At 41.2% G+C, this 25,603-nt stretch overlaps 1 protein-coding gene across 25 annotated transcripts in view; it reads left to right on the top strand.

Annotated features, from left to right (window-relative positions):
* RORA (RAR related orphan receptor A) overlaps positions 1 to 25,603 on the top strand; it is a 672,136-nt gene that overhangs the window by 76,788 nt on the left and 569,745 nt on the right. For 6 of the 25 annotated variants that reach the window (XM_054687766.1, XM_054687794.1, XM_054687770.1 and 3 more), the window contains one exon: positions 17,493 to 17,579. The exons of 16 other annotated variants lie outside the window; for them this stretch is intronic. The gene's annotated coding sequence lies outside the window, so the exon portion shown is untranslated. 3 more of the 25 variants (XM_054687758.1, XM_054687769.1, XM_054687804.1) reach the window with 3 other exon arrangements.

Below are 25,603 nucleotides of genomic sequence, written 5' to 3'. Positions count from 1 at the left end.
TAATTTGACAGATAATACCATTTTACCTGCAGCACCAAGAATATTCCCAAACTATCAGTTTATATAAATATGGAGGGTGTTTAATGTCATATTTTATAGTATCCTCATCCTTTTTGTCCTCACAAAATGCACTTTTTGCAATAATGTGATAATTGTCTTTGATATGAATACAAATGTTAATAGATGTAAAATGTGACATTTATTGGGGAAAATAAGTGGTTTGATATTTTATAGCCAATTTATTTTCAATGCTGTAATAATAGGAGTTCACAGTTATTTAAAAAATAATAATAATAAACTCTTTGATCCTCTGTTCCCCCACCAACCCAGTTACACACTTTTTTTCCCTAATAGGAATGGAAGGGGTGGATTGTACTGGTCTCCTCACTGTCTGAAAGTAGAACATTCTTATTTGATATGACTTGATAGATTATTTTTGGGGTCTGGGAACGCTACTGAACATTAATTGATGTGGAAAAATTTTTTTTTTTGAGTGTTTCCACATCCAAGAAAATAATCTACCAAATCATACCAAATAGGAACATTCTTTGGGCTGGTAGGGAAAACCTGTATGAGGAGAGATAACATTATTAATGCCTGCTGTGGATTAGATGGAGGAAAGAAGCCCTGAGGATTATAATGGAATAAAAAGGGATTATAGTCATAGAGTCAGGTGAGGTCCAATGAAAGATCAGCAGTAATCCAGGAAGTGTGATCTCCTTATCAGATGCAGAAACTGAGGCCAGAGAGGCGTTCAGTGTTACTCATTAGCAGTACCCAGATTAGGATCCAGGTTTCATTATTACCAAGCAGGATTGAAAGTTAAAGGAGTTAGGAAAGAGGTATGCTGAAAAAAATCAAGGGAAGGTTAAGAAAAGTTTGAACAAATATTGACAAGGTTGCTTTTAAAATTACCTATGTCAGAAGCTATGTTGTTACTCTCTTGAGATAATCTGGCTAGATAGCAATGTTTAAGTTTGACACTCGTCTGGTCTGGGTCTTTCTGAGCTTCTTTATGAGAAGCAAGAACTGTCAGGCCAACTCCACACTTTGCTCTCAAGCTGGCAGAGAGGATGCTGAATCAGGATCCAAAGGAGGAGGGACCATCCCCCCCACCCCAAATGTATCCACTTTGTTTCTGCTTGGAGGTAGACTGCAGCCAGGATCCAAATATTCGGGAAACAAAACCTGCCTGCATGAATTATTATAAGCTGTACCCACTAGAATATAAAAATAGTATTTTCCTAGTGTTTGCATTATCTTTGAGCTCTGATAAGGGAATCACTTAAAGGAAAAGGAGCTGATACCTTATGGTTGTGGGTGCCAGGCAGCATAATGGGCCAAGAGGCAGGAAGCCAGCCTTGGGGAGCAGCGAGGAAATTTGCTTTGAAAAGGAAGCAGCAGAGCCAGTGTGGTGCTAGGCGCTTGGGACTAAAGAACCTCAAATGGGTCTCTGAAGACTGTTTGCCTGTGCTTATGGGAGTCTGATCCCTGATAAGCATTTTATTTAGTAGAATAAGCAGACACTTCAAGAACTTTGAAGCAATCTGTGTGAATTGTCCCTGTCTTTCACCAACATCCTACCTAGAGATAAGTGCCATTGGCATGGAGGGAGTGGACAGTGTGATTACAGTCTCCTTCTTCCTTGGTAGAGGTGGACATAAAGGGTGGGAAGACATTTGACCAGAGGCATGCTGGGAAATCTCATGCAGGCCTCAGCTAAGCAGTGCTGCTCAAAACTGTCTCCATATTAAACCTAGAGGGGAGGCAAGGGGCCATTAAAAATCCTAATGCCCAGGCTGCACCAGGACCAATTATATCAGCATTTCTGTAGGACCTGGGGGAGGGCCTAAGTATAAGAAATTTTGGGGACTACCTATATGCTTCAGTGTGTATCTAAGTTTAAGAACCAGGGGTCAAGAATACTTCTTATCAGTTGCTAGTTTTATCTGAGGCATGGGGAAAAGGACAGAAAAAACTCTTTAGGGGCCCTTCACATGTCCCCTAAAGTGAATTAGACATTGTGATTAAGTCCAGAGAATGCTGGGGTTGGAATGGTGGGGTGGAAGGGCAGGAAGAGAAAAAAGCTAATACTTTGCCCTTTGATTATCTGGGGTGGTACATTTGCAGGCATAGCTGCTTGGTTTGACTGACATTGATCTATAAATCAGTGAAAACTCTGCCTCACCCCACTCCTCCCCTACTCTCATAGACACACAGTGGCAGTTAAGCCAGCCTTGGTGTGGTAAGAGAAAATCCTCATTGCCTTATACCCATGTAGGGTGTATTTCTCCCCCCGCCCCCAGAACAGGACAGAGCTGTGACAGAGAAGTGGAGCCCCAGGAAAGAAGTCTCATCATGAGTAGATTAAAACCCCAGCCTCCTGACCTCCAATCATAAGTTCCTGGCCCTGGGAAATAGCTCTTTAATGGGCTTTAGGCGATAAAGCAACAAGGTTGAAATTGAGGTTACATTAAAGCCTAATTTTCTTATGAGGAAAAATGTGCAAATGAATATGGAAGTGATGTACCTTTGTAATACAGCTTCTTGCCTGTGCCCAAACATCCTTAGCCTTTTGTCTCAATTTTCTCAGTATAGCATATGCCTGAAGGTGCCTGAATATATTTTACTCAGTAATGCCATCTCCCCTGACTGGGATGTGGGCAGAGAGAAATGGCTTAGCTCCATTTGGGGCAAATCAGGACAAATGAAGCCTAGTACAGGTATGGACATTTGCCTGCTAACCACCCACTAACATAGGCAGTTTTCTGAATACTAGAGGATTCTAGGTAGCTGGCTTCAAGAACTGCCACTTACTGGGAAAGCTTAGGGGAAAACAATAGGATCTCTTAACCTTAGTTTCTTCATTAAGGTATAGGGTATTCATGAGATCATTTATAGGAAAGGGCTCTAATAAGTCATGGCTTGATTAAACCCAGTTCTGCCAGGAAACCAGCTTTGTAAATCAGCTCTGGCAAATTACTTCACCGCCCTATGCCTTAGATTCTTCATTTTTAAAGTTTGGAGTTTGGATTTTAATATCCTGTTTTAGTATAGTCTTGAGTATTGGATTTAAATACATTCCAACTCTGTAGTCTTGGATTCTGCAGATATCTGGATTCTAAGGAAAGGTGGTTGGTGTGCAGTTTGCCAAAGCTACCCTTTTTCAAGTGCTCCACTTAGTTCCTTCTCCTCCCTTTCCACTATCCATTGTGAGATCTTAGAAACAGAACAGGGGGTAAAGGAATAACACAGAAACATCTCCCTCCCCTCCAACTTTTCAGCTCAAACCACAGAGCCTGGTTTAAGAAAGAAGTTCTGTGAGTACAGAGAGAACTGCTGAGATGTCATCCATTTGTCTCCTGCAAGTACCAAGAAAGGTGATGCAGAATTACCAAGTGAATATTTTCCCTCTTACATGCAGTTATTATTTCCCTGGTGTTCTAGGCAGTATTAGCCTATATACTTAAGCAACCCATCTTATATTGTCCAGGATTTCATATACACTAGATGACATTATGCTGTTATCACCTTTAATGCTGCAGTAATTTTATAACCTGCTGTATGTATATGGATCCTTATTATAACTTCTACTTGGATCTTTTTTTTTTTTTTTTTAATAAGTCATTTTTTTTTTTTTTCTTTTGGCAGCTACATTGCTAAGGGCTTTGAGGATTTCTTAAATGCCGTCACTCAATGGGTGTGTGTTCTGAATTGTCATTTTCTGCTTTAATGCAGTTTTCTCCTGTTCCTATGAGCTTCGTTACCTGCGCATGAAGAATCTGACTCTGTAGAAGCCTGGATTGCAGGCAGCCTCAGTGATGCCCAGAGTCTTGTTAGGAGGGCATTTCTTCTTGCCCTAGACATGACAGATTGGAGATTGTGGTGCAGACTGAAGCTAAAATGAATTGCTGAGATGAGACCCCAAAGACAAAGCGACATGCAAGTGGCTAAAGGCTTCAAGGGGCAATTTAATCACTGCTGACTCTAGGCTTGCCGGTTTGCAGAAATCGTTCCTGTAACAGCAAAAAGCTCCTACTTTGAGAAGTTGTTAGAGCTTGAGTCAGGATGATGGTCTCCCAGTGCCTTTTGATGGTATTTACTTACTGCCTTCAGAAAGGATGCTTGAGTCCCTCAGGATGTATACCCTGGGGCCTCACACAGCTCTCAGGTCTGCTCTTACTAGATGTGTGCCCTTTGGTAAGAGAGTAACCTCTCTGAACCCCAGTTTCTTTATCTGTAAATGGGACTCACAAACCAAGTCTATCGTGCAAGGTGGTCTTGCAGGATTGGAAATAGGGCTTAAACAAACATAGGCCCCTCCATAAATTTCAGTTACTTTCATTAATTTCTTACTAGCAGGTAGTGGAATAAAGATTTTTTTTTCTGTTAAAAAGATTTGTGGCCTTTGAAACAGGATTTAAAAAAATCCTCCCCTAGGACTATGGCCATCAACTCTACTTGCTTATTAGAGTCTGATTTAATTGGTCTGGGATGGGGCTTAGAGATTATTATTTTAATCTTTTTTTTGGGGGGGATATGATTAGGACAGTAAAATACACTAATCTGAAATATGTGATTTGAATTTTTACACAAAAATACGTCCTTGTAACCACCACCCATATCAACATACAGGACGTTTGGCATCCTGTGTTCTTGTTTTTCTCCACGTGATCCTGATGGACAGCTGGGGCTGAGAACCATGGCCCAACAAACAGCCATCCACACACTAGCTTTTCCTCCCTCCCCAAACACCCTCTATTTTTACATGTCTGTGCCCTCCCCTTCCTTTTCTGTTTCACAAAATCCTTGCACCCCTGGCATTTGTACACACCACTTTCGTTGCCCTGGGCACTTTGTACTACAGAGTGAGTGAGTGTCTGCCTATAGTGCTAAGAGCTTCACGACACAAAGACTGAATTTCTCTGGCTCTTTGTGGCCTCAGGCGTGTACAGTGAGCATGCGCAGAATAAATCTGTCAGCTCCGTACACCCCAAGTAGCCGCTGCCATTTGGTTCATGGTCTAGAATAAAGTAAGACAGAAGGCGTTCAAGGAACAGCTAACGCTTTTCTGATTCTGGACTCCTGCTGGGTAGCAGTGGAACAAGCCCTGATGGCACAGGACCTCTGAGGGTCTCTTGGGGAGGTTGTCCAGCAGCAAGCCCAGTGTGCCCTGCCCCTTAGCCTGACGACCCCTTGCTCTACAGTAGCCGCCCCTCTTCCTCTCTTTGCCAAGTGTCCTCAGACTTCAGCTCCCAGCTCCTGCTGACCTGCCGCCTTTGTAATATCTTCCAAGGACCCCAGCCCTCATGGATTCCTTTTTTATTTCCTGTTACACTGAAGTTGTTATCTTGGTCACTCAGTACAGATTTTACAGGTTCATATTCATTTCACTAAGAGGTGAGCTGAGCCTAACACCAGTTTTGTCTGCTTTGGAAAGAAATGGAGGGGGAAAATGTTGCAAAAATATTTGGGGAGTTTTAAATGAGAATTTTGTTTCCTTTCTGACTTTATGAGGGGAAAACATATAAAGAGTCACTCACCTGTTTTAGCAGGGAGGAGGGTCTCATCCTTAAGAGGAGTGTGGAGAGGAAACCTCATCCCTACCATCACTCTCACCTGATTCCTGATCTTTCTCTCACACCTCCCCTTAGCAGAATCCTCCCTACCTCTCTGGGCCTTGTGCCTGTGTCTCCTCATCTATGAATTGGAGCCAGATATCTAGTCCTTTCATTTTAAGTTCTCTGTATATACAAACAAGATGGAGAAAATCAGCTGCAACTGGATTTTGAAAGCCCTCTTCCAAATGTTTGGATGTTTTTCTTAATAGCCTGAGACGCAAAAGAGCTCATTCATTATGCTACAGCTTTCTGTTTCTCACCATGGAAAATAATCCCATACAGCTCTTTTGTGTTTTAGTTCACAAGGGCTTTTCCAAGGCTTTATCTTACAAGAGCCTCACAACTGGTCTGTGAAGCCAAAACAAGGCAGGTATTACCACTCAGAGGGGGCATCACCTCCTTTAAGAAACCTTGAAACCCTGACATTCCTCCTCACCACCACCCTTCTTTCTAATACCCTATATGTATCTTTATCAACATCCCCAACACATCGGTAGGATTATCTGTATGTCTTTTTCTCCCCCTGGACTGTGGAATCTTCAAGAGCAGAGGCTGTTAGATAGATCATTTCTGTATAACCAGTGCCCAGCTTAGTACCTTGCTGGCAGGTTCAGTATGTCTTGTGTGTATGAATGAATGAATGAATGTATGGTGCGGTTACCAAGTTAAAGAGGGACTAGGACCCTGTTCCTGATACCAAGCAATTTGAGACCATTTATCCTTATTTGGTACCATTTTTCTGGCTTTTTGTTGTGGACTTTAAAATTTTACCTTTTATGTTAGGTGTTTATTGTCTTATGGCCTCAAATAAGAATACCTACATTCTTTTTTTTTTTTTTTTTTTTTTTTTTAAGATTTATTTATTTATTTATTTATACAAGCACTGGGTACAGTCAGAAGCACGGGAGGGTGAGAGAATTCACCAGAGCCAGAACGGGGAACAGAACAGGCAAACTGACAAAATACACTGCTGAGGGGAGCAGCGGGCATAGCAGGAGAGGTCTGCGCGCCATGTGGGACCCTCACCGGTGGCTGGGGATCGAGCCGGCACTGCAGAGTGCTGCGGGCAGCTTCGAAGCCCAGTGCTCAACCGCTGCGCCACCAGGGGAGGCCCAAGAATACCTACATTCTTGTGCTGATAGATTGTATGATGCTTCAAAAAAAAAAAATTGGAATTTCAGAAGCCTCAGTATAGTAGCTAAACTGAAGTTATCAACTCATTTTCTTTTGTTAGGGAATGACTTTGAAAGGTTCAAGTGATTTCAAAACCCAGCTTCCCAATGTCTAAGAAAATTCCTCAAAACAACTCTATAGGGTATAAAAGATGAAGTGATGGCATTTCTAATTCAAAATAAAGTTTGCTAATTCTTTAAATGAGAAAAGGTTGAATACTTGATGGCAAAATATTTTTAGCAGGAAAGAATTTACTTTGGGGGAGGTACTTTAGCATATTGTATTATCCTAACACTAATGTACAGCAAATTTAGCAATTTACAGAAATAGAAAGAACCTGGGTTAAGGTAAAGAACTCTCTCTGTTAATATCTACATATTAAAGTGGAGAAAAGTGTGCACATGCAAACTTCAATCATGGTAGATAAACAGTCATGAGAACAGAATCTTTGAACGATTTTATTTTGCTCCTGACAGAATCTTTGTCTGTGCAACCCAGTGAAGTTTTATTTTGTTTTAATCAGATTTGTTGGTTGAGGCAGTTAGGGTGTTAGAAAAAAATGTAACTTTTAACATCCAGCTGCTTTTCTGAGAATTACCCATCTATGAAAAAAAAAAAAAGTGGCACCGTTAACATTTATGAGAAACAGACTTAACATTATCATAAATTATACAGTAAACTATCTTGGCCTTGGATTGAAAGGTGTGTGTTTGTCTTTGAAGCTGATGTATTTTGACAGCACACCAGGAGGCAGCTCACTCTGAATAATGGGTAAGATGAGAGCCTCAGAGGAAAGAAATTGCTCACTTAAGGGAGCATAAAGCAGATAGGGGGTAAATGAACTTCCCCACCTGGACACATCACAATTTTAGAAGCACTGATCACACAAGAAGTTAGTGCTAGCAGGGACCCAGGAGCCATTTAGTTTTATCTGTTCTATTTACAAATGCAGAATCTGAGGCTCAGGAGAAGAAAAAAAGAAGAATTTGGCTTTATCCAGTGTGTTCGTGGTAGGGCTGGCAACAAAACTTATCCAGGATGACTGAGTCTAGCTGTCTCTCAGAGACCAGGAAGCTGCATCACACACTCTGCCTCCCTTACCTCCTCTATAAAGTGAGCACATACTTTGATGTGCTCTATATCCTCTTCAAGTTGGAAATCCCGTGTTTCATTGATGTTTGTGATCATTGGGGTGACTTATCTATTTCACTACTTTGTCATAACTGTTTACCTAAAGGAATGGTTCTGTGATATGGGACCCCCAGGATGGGGGTATCCAGGTACAGGACTGTGCTGTTAGCTCATTAGAAAAGAAAGGGTGAGTATACTTAAGTTGCTGCTCTCCTCATATTTTGGGGTAACAGTAGGTCCTACTTCAGGTACACATTGCCAGTCGGCACACTATTCTGTGTACAGTCAAAATCCTGAACTGGATGCCCAGGTGGGCAATAGGTCTTTTCTTAGCTGTACCTACTAACTTACATTTCCATGTCCATGGCATCTTTATAATGGTGCCATCTACAGCACACCTGAAACTTTACCACAGATTTGTAATTAGTCTTCTCACCTTCCCAATTCTTGGGCCAGTTTTTGCTAAAGTGGTCATCCTCCATCAAGACAGTGCTTTTTGAGAACATGCTGATGGGCCAAGTGTGGGTTCCAGTGGGTCAGTTCTAAATAGTTCACCTACAAACGCTGTTCCACTCATTTCTTTGGCATTTAGACACAATTATCTCATGTCCTCTAGACATGGCTAACTCTTTCTTCTCAGTGTGAACTAAGCTCATGAACCCCCGGCTCATTAAAGAAGGCTAGTCATTGATCACTTCATGGTTTTGTGACTCTTGGGTGCTTCATGTAAAATAATTACTAGATTATTCAGTTTTTGAGCCTACACTGTTGAGGTCCTCTTGGCTTCAGTGCAGTTGCAATACTGAATTGCTTCTTCCTTCCAAGACTTTTAGAGGCTGACTTTAGTCTCCCAAACCATATGACCCCTCAACCAAGACCTTTCCCTTTCCTTTTGTATTTTATGGGGAGGCCAACTCTCTAAGACCAGTGTCAGTGTACTGTATGAGAGAAAAGGAGTCCATTCAGCAATGCCATCTCTCTCTAATAAAGAGAAACCTCACTTCACTCTGAAGCCACAAAAATGTGCTATTGGCTTTGTTGGAGGGAGTTTCTTTTGGAAATTCCATGGTCAGATCCAGCAGAGTATGGTGTGGTGCAGCATGTCCAGGATCAAGTGTCCTGCCCTTCAAGTTAGCCAGGCTCCCTTTAAAGCCAGTGGTTTACTTGAGAAATCTTGTGTGGGTTTTCACTTTAAATGGTGCCCTTGAATGTGGTTTGTATTTGCATTTCATTGAAAATCCATTACAAAGTTTCACTAGTGGAGCACCTCCCAATAAAAGGGACAAAATTTAAAGTCCTAGAAACCAGCTTCTTTTTGCATTCTGCAGACATGAAAGAGAACAGTGTCTCCAGGTCAGGTAGACTCAAGATTCCTAGCTTGGGGTGTTTGATCCTAGGGCCTCTGAATCTTCAGGGCTTGGTGAGCACATGTCACATCTGCTATTCTTTTTCAAATAAATTAGATGCTCTAGGGTTTACAAATATTTATCTTAAAGCAGTGCTAATTGTGAAAGTTCTTAGTTAATGGGCTAAAATTTTAACAGTGATAAGGGAGTCTCCATAATTTTTTGATGTCACTGAGAAGTTCTTACACCCTCTGGGCATAGAGCCAATGCACAAAGACCCTGGAGGTTGTGTGCAAATATGGGCCAAAGGGTTAAGTTCTCTTCAACTGATGGCCGTAACAAGAACAAGGTATAGAGATAATACTCCTCATTGAAAAAACCAATTACATAATCAGCTTCATCCATGGGGATTGGTAGACATATGTCTTGGTAAACCATTTTGTAGATACACCATTTGTTTGTAGAATTTTTACTCAAGAAAACTCTGACTATAAATTTTTGCCAAATGTTGCAATTTTTATTCATGCAACAGAGATAAATATTAAGACCTAATTTCATTTAGTCACAGCAACAAACATTTTTGTAAATAAGGATACAGTGAAGGAATTTGTATGACACCCAGGCCTAACAGTAGTGCTACAGATCATAATAATATTGTTGTTTTTCCACTTTTATGGAGCACATCATATGTTCTTTTTGCTCATAGTTTTTGAAATCTGAGACTTACCTGAGCAATAAGTAAATTGGAATTGTGTGCCAGTTAGGGATAAAGATGAAATTTCAGCCCTTTCCCACTTTCTCCAGAGTTCACTTGGGTTTTAGGGAGAGGGGAAGAGGTGACATTGGATAGATAGAGCAATGACATCAGTCTCCAAGTGATTAACAAACAAACAAAAAAGTCCTCCCCAGAGAGTTGCCTCTGTCTGTGGTAAGTCAAACTAAGTTTTGCAGTTCAGTTTAAACCTAAAACTGTTTGTTGAAATAAGAACTCCTCTCAAATGACATCTGTTTTAAGGGCTTCTGTTGAGATTGTACTGCAAGTGTAGGGATTTAACTTCATGGGGCAGAAACGGTTTTGGCTCTAGTGAGTTATGCTCCCCTGTTTCAGATGGGAAGACATTGAAAAATCATGATTTTGGTCCTCAAAGAACACCTATTTGAGGCCATCACAGTTAACTCTCTCTCTCTCTAATTTTGCCCTGGCAAAGACAACCAATTTACTGCACTAATGCGGACTTTGATTTGTGGTTTCTGACATCTTAAAAATTGCGGGAGACCCTCACAAACTGGGAAGCAAATCAGAACAAATACCAAATATGTGTAATAACTGAAGAAAGGGTAGAGCTGTGTGTGAATCTGGGCATCCCCAACTTTTCAAAAGTTTGCATTAACTGCATTTGTAGCTGTTGTCCTGGAGAGACATGTGGAAGGGACTATTGCTTCTACTTTTATGACAAAAGCCAAAGCGTGGACAAGGTCTTCAGCACTGCTTTGCGCCCATGGACCCGGAGGTGGGGGCACCGAAGCAAGACCAGCCTCCCCGCACCTTCGGAACTGCTCCGTGCAGGCTGTGTATGTGTATCAGTGCTGCCCTGCTTTTGGCACTTGTTAGTGCTCCTCGGTAGGTTTTTTTGAGGACCTGGGAACACTCAAAAATATTACCATATTAATGAATGGTAATTTCTTCTATATTTTAAACCATTTCAGCTTATAGACGTTTTCATAGAAATGCTCCAGATTCAGATTGTAGGGGACATGTGTGTATAAAATTTGATATGTATTTTTATATATGCATGTTATATATTTATATGTGATATATGATGCTCTTGAGACCTACACATATTTATTTTAAAAGATTGTTAAATAACTTTCGAATGGTCTTAATTAAATAACTAAAATTATAACCTTAATGAGATCTATAGATATGTGTATATGTATAGATATATATAGCTATGTATAATACACACACATATATACACATGTTTATGTGTATACATTTTTAAAAACAGGCCAGGAATTTCCTAGCTAGACATTTTAAGACTTTATCTGCAAAATGTGTACTTGTGAATGACTGCAGGCATCAGATTTTCTTGGTTTAGAAAGAGCTGATTCTGTTATTTCAACCTGTTTTTTTTTTCTCAAGAGGATTGTGACCTAGGGCCATATGAGTAACTTTGTCATTTCCCATAGTATTGTCCTGCTGAGCCAAAGAATGTTCTTTGTGGAGGCAAAGAGCCTCTCCTATGATTTTTATGCTCCATCTATCTGCATTAGCTCCCTACTGTCTTCAGGCTCCAGGTCCTGGTCAGAGCATCCAGGGCTCCCTTCACTGTACCAGCCTTACTTTCTGCCCTTCTCTGAGGGCAGCCAGGCCCGAGCTGGAATCAGCTATCCAGATCATGTCACACTTACTTAAAAGCTACTCAGTGTAGCCTTTCTGTACTAAGTGGTAGGAGCAGAACACAGGTTGTAAGGTTAGGATAAGGTCTGTAGTTAATTAGCCATAGGCACAAAATATCATCAGTGAGAGATGGCTACACATACCAGGAGCCAGGTGCAGCCCAGCTCAGAGCAGCATTCCCCAGGTTAGTAGAAAGGGGGCTGCAGTAATGGGGGTCTTGCTGGACCTGAGAAGTCCTTGTTTTTGCTCGGCTGCCTAGTCATCCTGGGGCTCACATCACCATTTCAAAAGAAACTCTTGAGACAATTTCATGTCTTTAGTTTAAAGAGAATATCTGTAAACCTCACTCAGTCCCAGTGATACCACACCCTCATGTTTGGGGTGGGAGATGGGGGAGGGAGACAGTAGAGATCAGAAATCGTGACCAACTATCCCTGAATGCAATGTCTTCCTGAGATGACCCCTCATTTCTGATTTAATATTCTTCATCTGTCCAGGAACCATTTTCACAGATCAGTGTCCCTGCAGGTAATTGGAAAGAACACATGAATTCATTCCCACCACAGTAAGTTAAATGTTAGCCACTATTATTATTAGTTATTCACCTGCCCTTTGCTTTACAAAGACTTAAATACAGATTGCATCCTGTATAAACCCTTTACTTCCTGGACTCAACCTTTCCCTTTCCCGCAAAAGGTGCTGTCCCTTTCTCATAGCTTTGCCTATAGAGTCCAAATGCCACTTCCTCCAGGAAATCTTTTGGATTGCTCTGTGCTTCTCTTCCAAGCTGGAAATGCGCTTGCTCTCCCTCTTCTGTTATCTTCCTTCTGGCTCTGTTATCTTTCCTTTCCTCTAGTGAGGCTTCTAAGACTTCCCTTACTTTCAGTCCATTGTGGAGAAATATTTTTATAAGATGCAATTTAAAAGAAAAAGAATTTAAATAGTAAAAAGTCCTGATTTTTTTACATTAGAGTTACTAGACATAAAATTACATTGTCAAATTTATGTGAAAGGTCACTCTGAGTTTCCCTGCTTCTCCTACCCCAGACCTGTAATGACCTGTTTAAAGCCCAGCTCTGATCCGTGGAGCATAGCACAAGTAGTGCATGCTTGTCTTCTCTGTCCATTAGCCAGTTACTTGGGTACATTTCGCATATCATGACCTTAGCCTCCCACACCTGGCAGGAACCTCATGCTTGGAGGCTGTTTCGTATATTGGTTGAGTTGAATTAATGAATGAGTGCACAACAAATATTAGTTGAATTTAAGGATTGAATGATTGTATAGAACACAAAATCCTCAGGAAGAATTTTCATAATGAAGGATATGCTAAAGGGATTATAATTTTTATCATTGCCTTTTATAAAATTTACTCATTTGCGTTGTATAGTAAGACTCATTCTTTTTCCTTAGTTTTTATTTTCCATCTTTGATAGCTGAGTAGAGAAGTTTTATGATTTCATCAGAATGTGGGCATGCTTGATAATATCCTGAGAATAAGACATTAGATGAGAATCTTCAGAGAATTCGCTTCTTATATTTCAGAATTTCTGAATTTAATAATTGCTAATTAGAGAGTAGAGGGATGAGATTATATACTTTTTTTTTTAAAGATTCATTTATTTTTATACAAGAGCTGGGGTATAGGACAGAGGCGCAGGAGGGTGAGAGGATTCACCAGAGACAGCGGGGAGCAGAACAGGCAGATGACCAATATACACTGCTGAGAGGAGCAGCGGGCGCAACAGGAGAGGTCTGCCACACCATGTGGGAATCTCCCTGGCCGGCTGGGAATCGAACCCATGCTGCAAGGCTGTGGACAGCTTCATAGCACTGCACTCAACCCACTGCACCACTGGGGAGGCCCTGAGATTATATACTTAAATGTATATGAACTCGACAAGAATAGTTACAACTTAAGTACCCTATTTGAATGAACAGGTAAAAGTTTAGTATGTAGTATTGCCTTCAATCATGAAATCGATGGATGAGCAAGAAAATCTCCCTCCCATGTTTTTTTCCCTCCTTGAGGAATGTACTCTGGTAATTCTCAGAGATATGGAAAGGAACCAGTGAGCAAGATGCTTCCAATAATCTGTCTCAATAGAAGAGAAACCCAGCCTGACTTCCTCTGTAATTACTTAAGGGAGGTTTTGAGATTTAAGGATAAGCTATATGCATTCTGCTCTAGAAATTACATATTACTGTTATTTTTAAATTTTTTTTTCCTTAGAAAAGGAAAGGAAAATAGCAAGACCTACACACCATTCTGCTATTTTTCTAATCTGTCTTTCATTTGGGGCCCCCACCGCACATTCAGTCCTCAGGCATGCTGGAGGTCTACTTGGGAAGCAGAAGTGAACAAGGCACACAGACGAAAATGTCTGCACACATGAAGAGGACAGTCTGCTGTACAAGTGATTTCAGGAGTGAGTCACCTGCAGCAAGGAGGTGCGGAGTGCAAGAAGTGTGGGATTGCATGGTGAATGCTGACCCAATCGGAGGACCTGTTTGTCATGTCAGGTTACTCCCGGAAAGTGACGTTTAAGCTTAGCATGAAGGGTAGGTAGAAATCAACCAAAGAAAGTACTGAGGGACTTACAGATAATTGTTTTTTGTTTTTTTTTTTTTAAGATTTATTCATCTATACAAGAACCAGGGCACAGGCCAGATGCGCGGGAGGGTGAGAGGATTCACCAGAGACAGAGCAGGGAACAGAACAGGCAGACTGACTGAAGCACATTGCTGAGGGGAGCAGCGGCTGAGACAGGAGGGGTCTGCCCCACCATGTGGGCTGCTCCTTAGCCAGCGGGGATCAAACCAGCACTGCAGAGGCTGTGGACAGCTTCACAGCACAGGGCCCAACTACTTGTGCCACCAGGGAGGCCCGTTACGGATAATTGTATTCTTTCGCCATCAGCCCTACCAAGGTGTGGGATTATAAACCATGATACTGTGTTACTCACTAAATGCCTCAGGTACAGAGTTTATATTTCCAATCATAGAATTAAGTAATTATAATAATTATCATAAGTCACTCACAGGTGTATATTAGTAGTTACGATGTGACCAGTGCTGTAATTGTGCAGCAATCCTCTTGGTTAGATACAATAATCATCCATGTCTATGGATGGAGAAATTGAGGGCCTGGGTGGTTAAATAACATGCTCAAGGTCATGTGAGAGATAAGTGATGAAGTCTGGTTGTGGACACCAGGCTGTCTTTCAGAGTTGGTGCTTTTAACCACCACACTATTCTATGTGTGCTACAGGCAAAAAAGCATCTTATGTTTCTTTTTAGGCTTATAGTTTCTAATACAGTGCTAAGTAAATCAACCTCCAATAAATGCTTGCCATTTAATCAGGTTAGATTTACTTATCCCATTGCCAAAGGGTCTTTATTTAATTGAAAACAAGGTGAGCTAGAAATAGGGCTTGCTGATTGAACCATGTATTAACAGAGTCAGTGAGATATAAACATATTGAAACCACCTGATTTCACATCTTCACTTTGCTCCCTTGCCTTGTACCAGGACAAACTCCATGGCATTTTTGTGTGAACTATTTTTCGTTCCTTCCTCATGAATTTATTAGATAACTGCAACTGCCATGCACTTTTCTCAACACTAATTTTCCACAGTGAACCAAACAGACAAAATCCTGCCCTTGAGGAGCTCATATCTTCATTATATACACATATTATATATGTTACATAATATATATGTATAAAATATTTTTGGGACAGTGCATATGCTATCTGTTAATTTTATTATATGATAGTTTAGTTCAGTTTTCTTACAGGTAGTACTGGCATATTCATTAGCATGCAGGCTAAGAATGGGGCACCCCATGACCCCAAACCTACACACACTAAATGGGTTCTGCTCTCTGCTGCATAAAGTCAAAGCAAACCCTCTGTGTGAAAGCACTTTAACAGATTAGTGTACATAGAGAGAGAAGAATAATAGTTTCCCAATGAAACACCCAAAGTTAGCCATCCCCTTGTGGGTAAATACTCAGCTAAACAGGTTTGGCTCAAAGCATTGATGCCCATAAGTAAGGAGCAGAAGGGGCCAGGCAAGTCTGAGACAAAAGGGACTAAATCACAGTGCAAATCTAGTTAAAGGCTGCCATTGTCAGCCTCTGTCCAGGTCTCTCACTTAGGATTCCTCCATGTGTCTCCTTCCATGTCCCCCAAGTCCCTGGTGCAAGTCCAAAGAGAGAAGCAAGCGGGCCTTCCTTATGTTTCTTCTCCAGGTTCTTCTCCAAGCCTCTGTAGCAAGAAAACAGCAATAGACAATATGTCAACAAATATAGTTATGTTCCAATAAAACTTTTATTTATGAAAGCAGGCATTCAGCCCACAGGTTATCAACCTCTGTTCCAAAATAGTGAACTAATAAAGTAACATAGACTCCTTCAAACTTAAAATACATTCCCTAGACACGTTTAAGTTTGGATTGGACTCTTGATGGTTTAAGTTTCCTATTTTGCATGTTCTTTTCTGATTGGTTCAAGGCGTCTTTCCTAAAATAGAATCAAAAGAGATAAACTGTCTCATCTGAATTAATGTTGGGTACACAGAAATAATTTTCAACAGTGAGGGCTTTGCAATGCTGAAAGATTGCTGAGGGAGGGTTATTGTTGAAAAGGATTTTTACTAGCCATTTACAGTTCAAGAGAGGTCCTACTCTGGCAGCTAGTAAACACAATTATTTATCACTCACTGATTAAAAATCTGCTTTTCTCCTTATCATGTCTTTGGTGGTTAGTTTCTCATCTGACCAGAAGACTCATGGAGGATGGATTTAATGGATTATGTCTTGCTCTGCCTTATAACATTAGCAAATAAGAATGCAGTCTTACTAAATTATAGTGAATGAGAGGAAGCTAGTCTGAAGTAGAGAAAGGGAAGCATTTTCTAATGCCTTTCAGGAAATAAAAATTTATTATAGAGGCCAGAAGCACCACTGGGTAATAGGACCAAGACCAGCCAACACCTAGCCCAGATAAAAGTAAATTTTAATTAACATATCAATAGTTTGTAGATCTTAGGTGCTTCCAAAGTGCTTGAGGGTGTTAGACAACTTTTTCTCCCCTTAAGCTCTTTTGCTTTCTCTTTGAAGAACTATTTTAAACAAAGAGAACCCCTGTTCCAATCTATTTTGATCTCAAGGATGTCTGATTTAATGTAATTTTTGCACGTTCCTACCAACTTGCCCAAGGTGAGGAATAATTTACTTTATTAGAGTGAAGAACAAAGAACTTTTTGGGAAATGGAGAATAGTGGACTTCCTTTAAACATAGTAAAAGTGCTGTATAGTTTTGTACGTATTGGCAAAACTACTAGGCATCATTTTTAAACTGCTCTATTCTTAGATGGTCTTACTTGCATTTTGAGGCCTTAGTGATTTTGTTCAAATAGGCAGTCATGCAAAAATAGCTCTTGTTCTTCTCTATCAGTGGTTGCCTATGGAGTTAGATTTGGTTGATGGGTGTATTAGGAGCAAAGCAAGCAGAGGTGATCCAGCCCATTGGATACAGCAAGTAATTACTAATGTGATTCTGGAAACACTGAAACACACACCCACTGGAGAAATGAATGTAGCTAGGTCCTAGGTGGGCAGATGCTGGCTGTTTGATGACCATGCTTAATAAGATGTGTGTAGGAGGGGAGCAAGGACTCCAAGAAAGCTCAACCCTCCTTCTAGGAGGATTAGGATTTAAATGGGTCTGAGGAAAGGACTCAGCACATAAACTTGTTTTCCATAAAGGTTGCTTTCCATCTTCACCCCCTCCTTCTGTTTTCTGTTGCTTTTAGGAAGACCTACTTTATTTCAAATAAAAATACATTGGCTTTAAATCTGCTGCAGAAGATTCAAGGTCCACGGATACCTAGAGTTCATAAGTAGGTGGAGAAAATGCATATTGAAAAAACATGAAATGAAAATTACCTAATAAAAAAGATGAATATGTTTGACAGTACAGGCAATGCCAGTATGAAGTGAGTGGAGTGGTAAAATTAGTATACAAAAATAGAGAAATTTTAAAAGGTGGGGATGGAGGAAGGTGGAACTGGTCCGGAAAGGTTAGGGAAGGCTACATACGGGAGGTCTGATTTGCCCAAGGCCTTGGTGGGTGAACAGGATTTGGATGGATGGAGAGGAGGGGATCGCAGGTAGTGAGAATAGGAACTCCTGAAAAGCAGGCATGTATTGGTTTTTTAACCAGAGCTGCCAAGTGTTGTTCAGCTGATTCATAGATGTCTATTCAATGAAGAATGATTCTTTGCATTTTTTTCCTTCTCTGAACTTTGCTTTTACCACCCCATTTAAAACTGAATTCTGTATTGTCTCACATTGTTGAGGCAATTTTCTCTCTCTGGCTACAATGTTAGCACTTTGTGGGAGAGGCCCATGTTTAATACTTATGCATCCTCTACAGCTCTACCAGGAAAGTTAACTGTGGAGTAAAAGGGGCATATTCACTCCTTGTTGAACTAAGCCTTAGTGGAAACCAGTACTTTGTTGGCTTCTTTGAGAAAGAAGTCATCATGTTGGAAATTGCTTTCCTATACCCAAGAGCAGCCCACCTCTAGGATTTGCTTGACCCTGGTGGGAATGAATCCATGTAACTTTTAGCCAACTAGTGATAATATCCTTGATTATTCTGGCAACTAATTTTGTGTATGAAATTGGTTCATTCTGCATGTCAACTTTTAGGCACCGGGACTTTGACTTTAAGATGTTCTAATTTAAAGAGTAGAAGTGTATTATTCCTATAGTAGGCTAGCAGAGCTGTTAGTTACCTAGTATTACTATGTGCCAGAAAATGTCATTTTATTTAACTCGGAGTAGATTTTGCCATGACCATACAACAGTAAGCAGTGTTGGGTAAATTTGAATCCAGGACTCCAGTCCACTATGTTACGCTGTCTCCTTTGTAACTACATCTTAATGGGTGACTAGGTTTGAATTGACAGAGGGGAGAAAAGATGTCATTTCAGATGAGGAGCAATGATCAAGATACTGACCTTGGCAGGAGAAGAGACTAGCTTAGGGGATTGATAAGAAAGAATGTTGAATTCCAGTGGAATTATGAAAGTTTCTGACAAACTTTAGACTTTATGAAGTATCTTAGAGCTGGAAAATTTTTAACTGACATAATTATTTAGACAAATGCTTACTAAGCATATATTATGTGCCAAGTTAAAATTATGGAGCAAATGGTACATTGTTTCTGCTCTCTGAAACTTTTATTCTGTGGGGAAGATAGACTTTTATTATATAATCCTATACATGCTGTGAATAATTACCAACTCTGGAAGGTGCTTCAAAATAAATGTGTAAGAACTATGAAAATGTAAATGGGAGACTTCTCTAGTCTGACGAAGTGATTTTTAAATGAACATCCAAAGGGAGGAGAAAGGGTTACTTGATAAGAGGACTCTGTGTAGAGGAATATTATATGCAAAGAGAGTTTGATCTTTTGAAGAATCAAGGAGCCAGCCTTAATTGGGGTAAGACATGGATGGAAAAGTAATAAGAGTTCAGTCTTGTTGGGACCTTATACATAATTGAAAGATGTTGGTCTTTATCCTGTAAGATGGTTGTATGAGATGAGCAGGGAGATGAAGATAAATGTGGAAACTGCTAGTGACCAAACCCTGTTTCAGAAGAAAAGGCATAACTCCGAGGCGGCATTCACCTGTTGTTTGCAAGCTGTTGACACAACCTGGAAAGGTTGAGAGTTTTTAAGAAACTTATCAGAGTTTATGTTCTATGGGAACTGATAGACACTACAGTCTGAGAGGCTAATTTTAATAGAAATAACCTATGTGGGCTTGTTAATTTTCTTCATTCCCTCAATGACCTGTCTGCATAGCATGAAAGTGCTTTGATGTGACTAGGAGAACAGAAAGATATTTTGTGCATAGCCAACCGTGAGGGAAAAGCTGGTTTTGCAATGAGGAAGTGTGGGAAGATGACAGGTAAGTTGTGTGGAAGGGGGAGAACAGAACAGGTGTGGTGGTCCCTATCTTCCCAAGTGTGGCCTTGTTCATCTCAGATTCATCTTCTAGCAGAGAAATAACTTTTAGAAACTCAGGGTGCTCAGAGTTCCAAAGAAATTAACAAATGGGTGAATTATTTTGTAACTGGCATAGTGTGAACATTAGGAGAGGGGAAGCAATCCCCTCATCTTTCCTCTAATTCACTGAGTTTTTGTCATTCCCCTTTCGTTCCATAAAATTTGTGGCACTGCAGAGGGCCTTTGAGATCCAAGCCTCAGGGCGCTTTCTGCCTGTGTAAATGGACAGGATGGGAGATGGCTTCTCCCCTGCATGCAAATGATGTTGGTGTTGCCTTTGTAGAGTTCTTTGCTGGCTGTGGTATCTGGGATCTGTCCTGCACTTGAGTTGCCAGGACAATGCGAATGCCATGGGAATTAGAATGGATCCCTGTACCATCTGTGCCCACTGCCTTCGGGTCTTTAAGATCTCCCACAGTGCAGGCAGGGCCTGCGTAGTGGAGATGGGGCCAGACAGGGAAGAAATTTTGGATGCTGACTGCCACCTTGGGGGTCCTTGCAGTCGTGGTGTTTGTGGTGGTATTTCTGTTGCAGTCAGCACCATGGGGGTCGAGCTCTGCTCTGGGGTACACCAACCTCACTGTGAGGCCTTGGAGGATGCCTTCCCTCATGGTTTATACTATGCAAGTGAAATCATTGCACTCCCCGTCCTTAGTTTACCAGGATGGAGGTGGGGAGGAGGGACAAAGGAACATCTAGATAACCCTAGATTTGCATCCAGTTAACTCTTTATTATCTGATGACCGGTGACCCATGCAGTCATGGTTACAGCTCCCTTTCTCTGCCCCATGGCAGTGTTCTGGTGCTCAGCGCCAGTCCTCTACAGCCAAATTAGTCCTGCCCCTGACAGGAAAACAACCTGTGTCCAACTGTGCCTTCCCTGTGGTCAGCCAGCTCACAGCTAATTCCTTCCTTTCCTCCTGCACAGGGCATACTATCTGGAGTCATGCACCTAAAATCAGGGTAAGGACTTAGGAACAGGGGAGATATGAAGGTGTTTGAAGAGAGACATGCAACCTACAGGTTGCCAAACATGTAATAGGCAATCAGTAATTTTACCACCAAGTCTTGAAAGTCAAGAGCCAGTCAAATTTAGGGTGCAGACTGATTCTGAAATAGAGGAATGAGGCTTTTCCCCCAGGCCTTGAGAAGTATCTGGTGGTCCCTTTTAGAAAACGATCCAGCTCATTAAATGGAGGGATATGATTTTGAAAAATACTGTCAGAGAGAGAGTGGTCAAGCAGGAGATGATGAGGACTGTTTTATATTAATAGAAGAAAAAGTGGGGGAATCTTCCGGGGTAGGAGGTGTCCCTGGGAAAGGAGCAGGTTGGGGGATTGTGAGAATTAAGCACTTGGGCATGGGGATGCAGGAGCAGACCCAGGAAATGATAAGCGCACAGAGGATTTTGGGTCAGTCTTGCAGCAAGAAAACAGAAATGTGCTTTTGACAGTAGGGGCCATAGAACAGGGAAATTGGATATCAAAGGATGTTTGAAGAAGAGCTTTGCATGTCAGGGGAATGGAGCAGAGGGAATACAAAGCAGAAACTAAAAGCTTGGGAGGTCAGAGGTCCTCAGCTGTGGCCCTGACAGTTGGGGCAGCCAAGGCCAGAACTCACTGGGAAGCAGGGCTTTTATTTTGTTATTATAAAGGAAGGATGTTTATAGGCCACTCAAGAGAAGGAGAGATTAAATTTCACTGTCTGTGTGACATTTCCCAGTCAGTCATCAGCTGAGATATCAAGTTGGTAGGGTTGGGGAGGGGACTTCCCACATGGAGACCCCGAGTAGAGGTCTGCCTTGGTTGACAGCTGCTGGCAAGGATAAGTGTGTGCATTCTCACAAGCATCTATTTTCCTCAGGGGGCCAGGACATGGACCAGGGTGTAGGATCTTCTGAGGTGGGCTGGGAGAAATGTATGTGTAGCCTGTACCAGAGCTAGGATCCTAGGAGATCCTGGGGTCGTGCAGTTCCATCAAAGCTCCTAACCCAGGTGTGTGCCTGAGAGATGGACCCCATAACACTGCTCCTGGTGGTCACAGGTAAGTTGGATACACATAAAGCCACAGACACATAGTGCCCCTCTGCTTCATCTCATGTTGAATCTATCATCCAATACTTCGAGGGTTCCTTCCAACCTTCATACCAAACCTACCCACCACCCCCATTCTGGTCCTACGCCAGGTCTTCTGACTTCCAATGGCCCTCTGAACAGCCTCTCATGTTGCTTTTACTTCCTCCTTTTCCTCCACCACCTTAGAGCAGGCAGAATATTCTTTTTGAAATGCAGGGCTGTTTGTCACACTCCTGCTTGGAAGCTTTATTTTACCCTGCGAATTAACCCCTCAGCAGGTATACTAAGACTCATATGATCTTTTATTATTTTAAATGAAGCGTATTTAGTGGATACTCAGGAAAAAGGAGAGATTAACTTTCACAATCATCCCTGCTTTACCTGCCTATTGTTAAATTCTAGTGACACTATCCTGAGTTTCAAGAGTGCATTAAGCACTTTCTCAGCTCAGGATCTTTGCACATGTTGTCCCCAAAGATTAGAAAACAGCTTTTTTTCATTCTCTTCTCCCATTGGCTAATTCTTACTCATGCTTTCAGTTTCAGAATAAATACAATCCCCTTCCTCAATGTTTCATGGTCTCTCCTTACCCTTACTTACAATTACTTTAATTCTATTCACTTTGTCACAATTTGCAATTGGATAGTCATTTGTCTGATATTTGTCCAATGTCTGTTGTCAGTAACCAGGAGCCATACCTGTTTGACTCACTCAATGTCTCCTCTGTACTTTAAATATTGATTAAATAAGAGAATAAATGACTGAATGAATACAGAGTAGCAGGTTGCTGTGTCCCTATTTGTGCTTCTATGTTGACAAATTTAAGTGGTTATTCATTGTCTAATTTGTTCTACAGACATTTAAATGAGTGATGAGTATGTACAAGCCAAGAGCAAGGCAGTTTCCTATCGTCAAGTATATTCTGGTGGCATCGCCAGGCATACACGAAGCTCCCACACAAAAGAGGGCTTCTAATAGGGTTATAGACAAAGTAGCTTGGGTGCAGTCTCTTGTGCCAGCATTTTAGGTTATTAAGTATAATTTTCTGAAATGAAAGCTGCTAAGAATCAATGTACCAGAGAAGTGATTAACCATTACCAAATCTCATCAGAAAAACATTAACCTAAACTGTAAGGAGTGTAAGATAAGCTGTGATTTAGTTAATTGTAACATGAGGGCATGTGTTGATGACAGATAAAGAATATTGAAAATCAGAGCCTGGAGGGGCAGCAGGGGGCCACTGCCCCTTATCCTTTGGGGTGCAGGAGGAGCTCATTCCAAATGAAGGTCCTTCTTCAGAGACAGGTAGAGCTGGAGTGGAGAAGGGCAAGCCGTTCTGCTCCTTTCATGTGGAACTCCAATTTTGCTAGCTTTTAAAATTGCTGTTACAAATTGGGAGGCTGTGTAAAAGTTGACCTCATAACTAGGTGGAGAGAGACAAAGATCTAACTTCTGAGTTCTGCTGTAATTTAAGGTGATCTGCCACTGTATTGGATTTAGTAAATTAAACATGTTTTCTCCTGTTCAGATGATGTCTGACAAGATAATAGTATTAAATCCACGTTTATTATTTCTACAACTCTCTACACTAACTTTTGAAAAATGACCTTTAGAAAGTTACTCTGAGAGTGTCCTAATATAGATTTCATTCACCTAAGGGTGGAAAGGTTTGAACTTTATTTCCCAACTTGATGAGTATTTCATGATAAACCAGTTCTGGCCCATTAACTTCATTTCTCAAAACACAGGTTTTAAAAAAGTGTTTCCTGAAGGAGTTGCCACTAAAAATGGAATGCATCTAACTTGCTGGGACTAAAAATGGTCAGAGCTAAACATGGTACACGTAATGGTGAAAATAGTTTTTGTTTTTCTGGTAGGGTGTGTGTGTGTGTTTTAATTTTGAAGTAATAAGTAGTATTTTATAAAAAACAATCAACATTTGTCTGATTAGCATCCTAATTGTTAGCAAGCAGACTGAGGGATACCGCAGAACCCCCAAACTCAAGTACTCTATGGGGTTTGGCCATCTGTGTACACAAAGAAAAGGCAACTCTTAGTGTAAAGAAACTTTAATAGAATTAGTGTGCATAGAGAGAGATGAGCAGAAAGGATAAGTTTCCCACTGAAACACCCAAAGTTACAGATCTCCTCCTGAGTAAATGCTCAGCAGAACAGGTTTGGCCCAAAGCAGGGCCACTGAGGCCCGAAAGCCTGCCACAAGTTTAAGGTACCTTTTGGTCAGTACCCATAGGAAAGGGGCAGAAGGGGCCAGGCAAGTCTGGGACAAAAGGAGAAAAACCAAAGTATAAATTGAGGTAACAGCTGCCATCGTCAGCCTCCCCTCATGTCTCTTCCAGGTGTCTCTGGAAGAGACAATTCCTATCTTCAAATATATTATGGTGGCAGCGCCAGGCATACACAAAGCTCCCACATAAGCATGTGTGTCCTCCACAAGTCACCTCCCTGTCCCCTAAGTCCTTGGTGAAAATTCAAAGCTGAGAAACAAGTGATCCCTTCTTCTCCATGTGTCTTCCTCTTATCTCTCCTCTGTGTATCCTCCAAGTGCTCTTCTGAGCCCACCTGCCTTCCGTGTCATATAGTTTCACCTGGTTGCTTAGCTCCACCCCTTCTTAGGTGGGATAGGGAATATGGAACCTCCCCTTTTTATGGAGATGTCTATTACATAATGTCCTATAAGTCTTAAAGCTTGCAAAGCAGCAACCTGTCTTCCTGTTCCCTGGTATTCACCCTAATTTATCTTGAAAATAAAACACAGGAGGGAATATTGCATGAATGCCATATCCTCTCTGCTGGGTTTAATGAAGGACAAAATTGATTGTCCTTTTGGAGATCATTGTAACCCACCCTTACAGGGATTCTGTGTGTGTCCATGTAGATTAATTGCAAACAAGTCTGCCCAAATCCAGCTCTGGAAGGTTGTAAACTGACACCATACTACTGGGTCCCACATTATGGTGTGTGGACTCATTCAAGTAATACCTGTATCTCCCACTTCAACTTGAGTAAACAGGCATATATGAATGGTCACAGGGGTAAACCATAGTTAGGTGTGTGCTTGAGGCTTTCAGGGTCTTGCATACCTTTTTAAAATCGACACTATGTGAAAGGCAAATTTTCCCCACAGATGTTTCAGTTAATTTCTCCTTCTAGGTAAGGAATGGCCCATTTCTTGGTCTGTCTGATGATGACTTCATTTTCTGGCATAAACTAACCTAATTTGCCAATGAAAAATTTCACTGAATCATAGGTTGCCTGCAAGGAAATGACAGCCCTGCACCTTTGGAAGTGTGCAGCAAAACACGGGATTGCATTTTAAACAAAAGACTTATGATTTTTAATTCACAGTTAAAATAATGCTCCTAAGTGGCACTTATTATTTATAAAAGTTTAGACATTCTAATAACAGTAATCAAGAGGAGCTATATTCACTCTGAAGCAAAATAAATGAGGAGCAATTGTGAAAACTTGCTTAGTATTTTCTGTTTGTAGGGGGAGGTTTTCCTAAATCACACCACATTGCCCTGTTGATACATTTCACTGATGGTCTTTCTGGATGGTTGGAAACTAGAAATCCTGTACAGCTGATTTCAAGAATAGGAGCAGCAATTCTCTTCCAAGCCTAACATAACAGCTGGGGTTTAGTGGAAGCAAATAGGATTTAGACCAAGCAGGGAACTCAGGTTTGAGTCTTCATCCCCACAATTATTGACTCTGACTTCCTGGAAGGTTGTTTGCCTTGAGTATCAGT

Source organism: Talpa occidentalis, unplaced genomic scaffold, assembly GCF_014898055.3.
Source record: "Talpa occidentalis isolate TD23 unplaced genomic scaffold, MPIMG_talOcc4v2.1 talOcc4.11, whole genome shotgun sequence".
Classification (NCBI taxonomy): Eukaryota; Metazoa; Chordata; class Mammalia; order Eulipotyphla; family Talpidae; genus Talpa; species Talpa occidentalis.
This window is presented reverse-complemented; position numbering and strand designations above follow the sequence as displayed.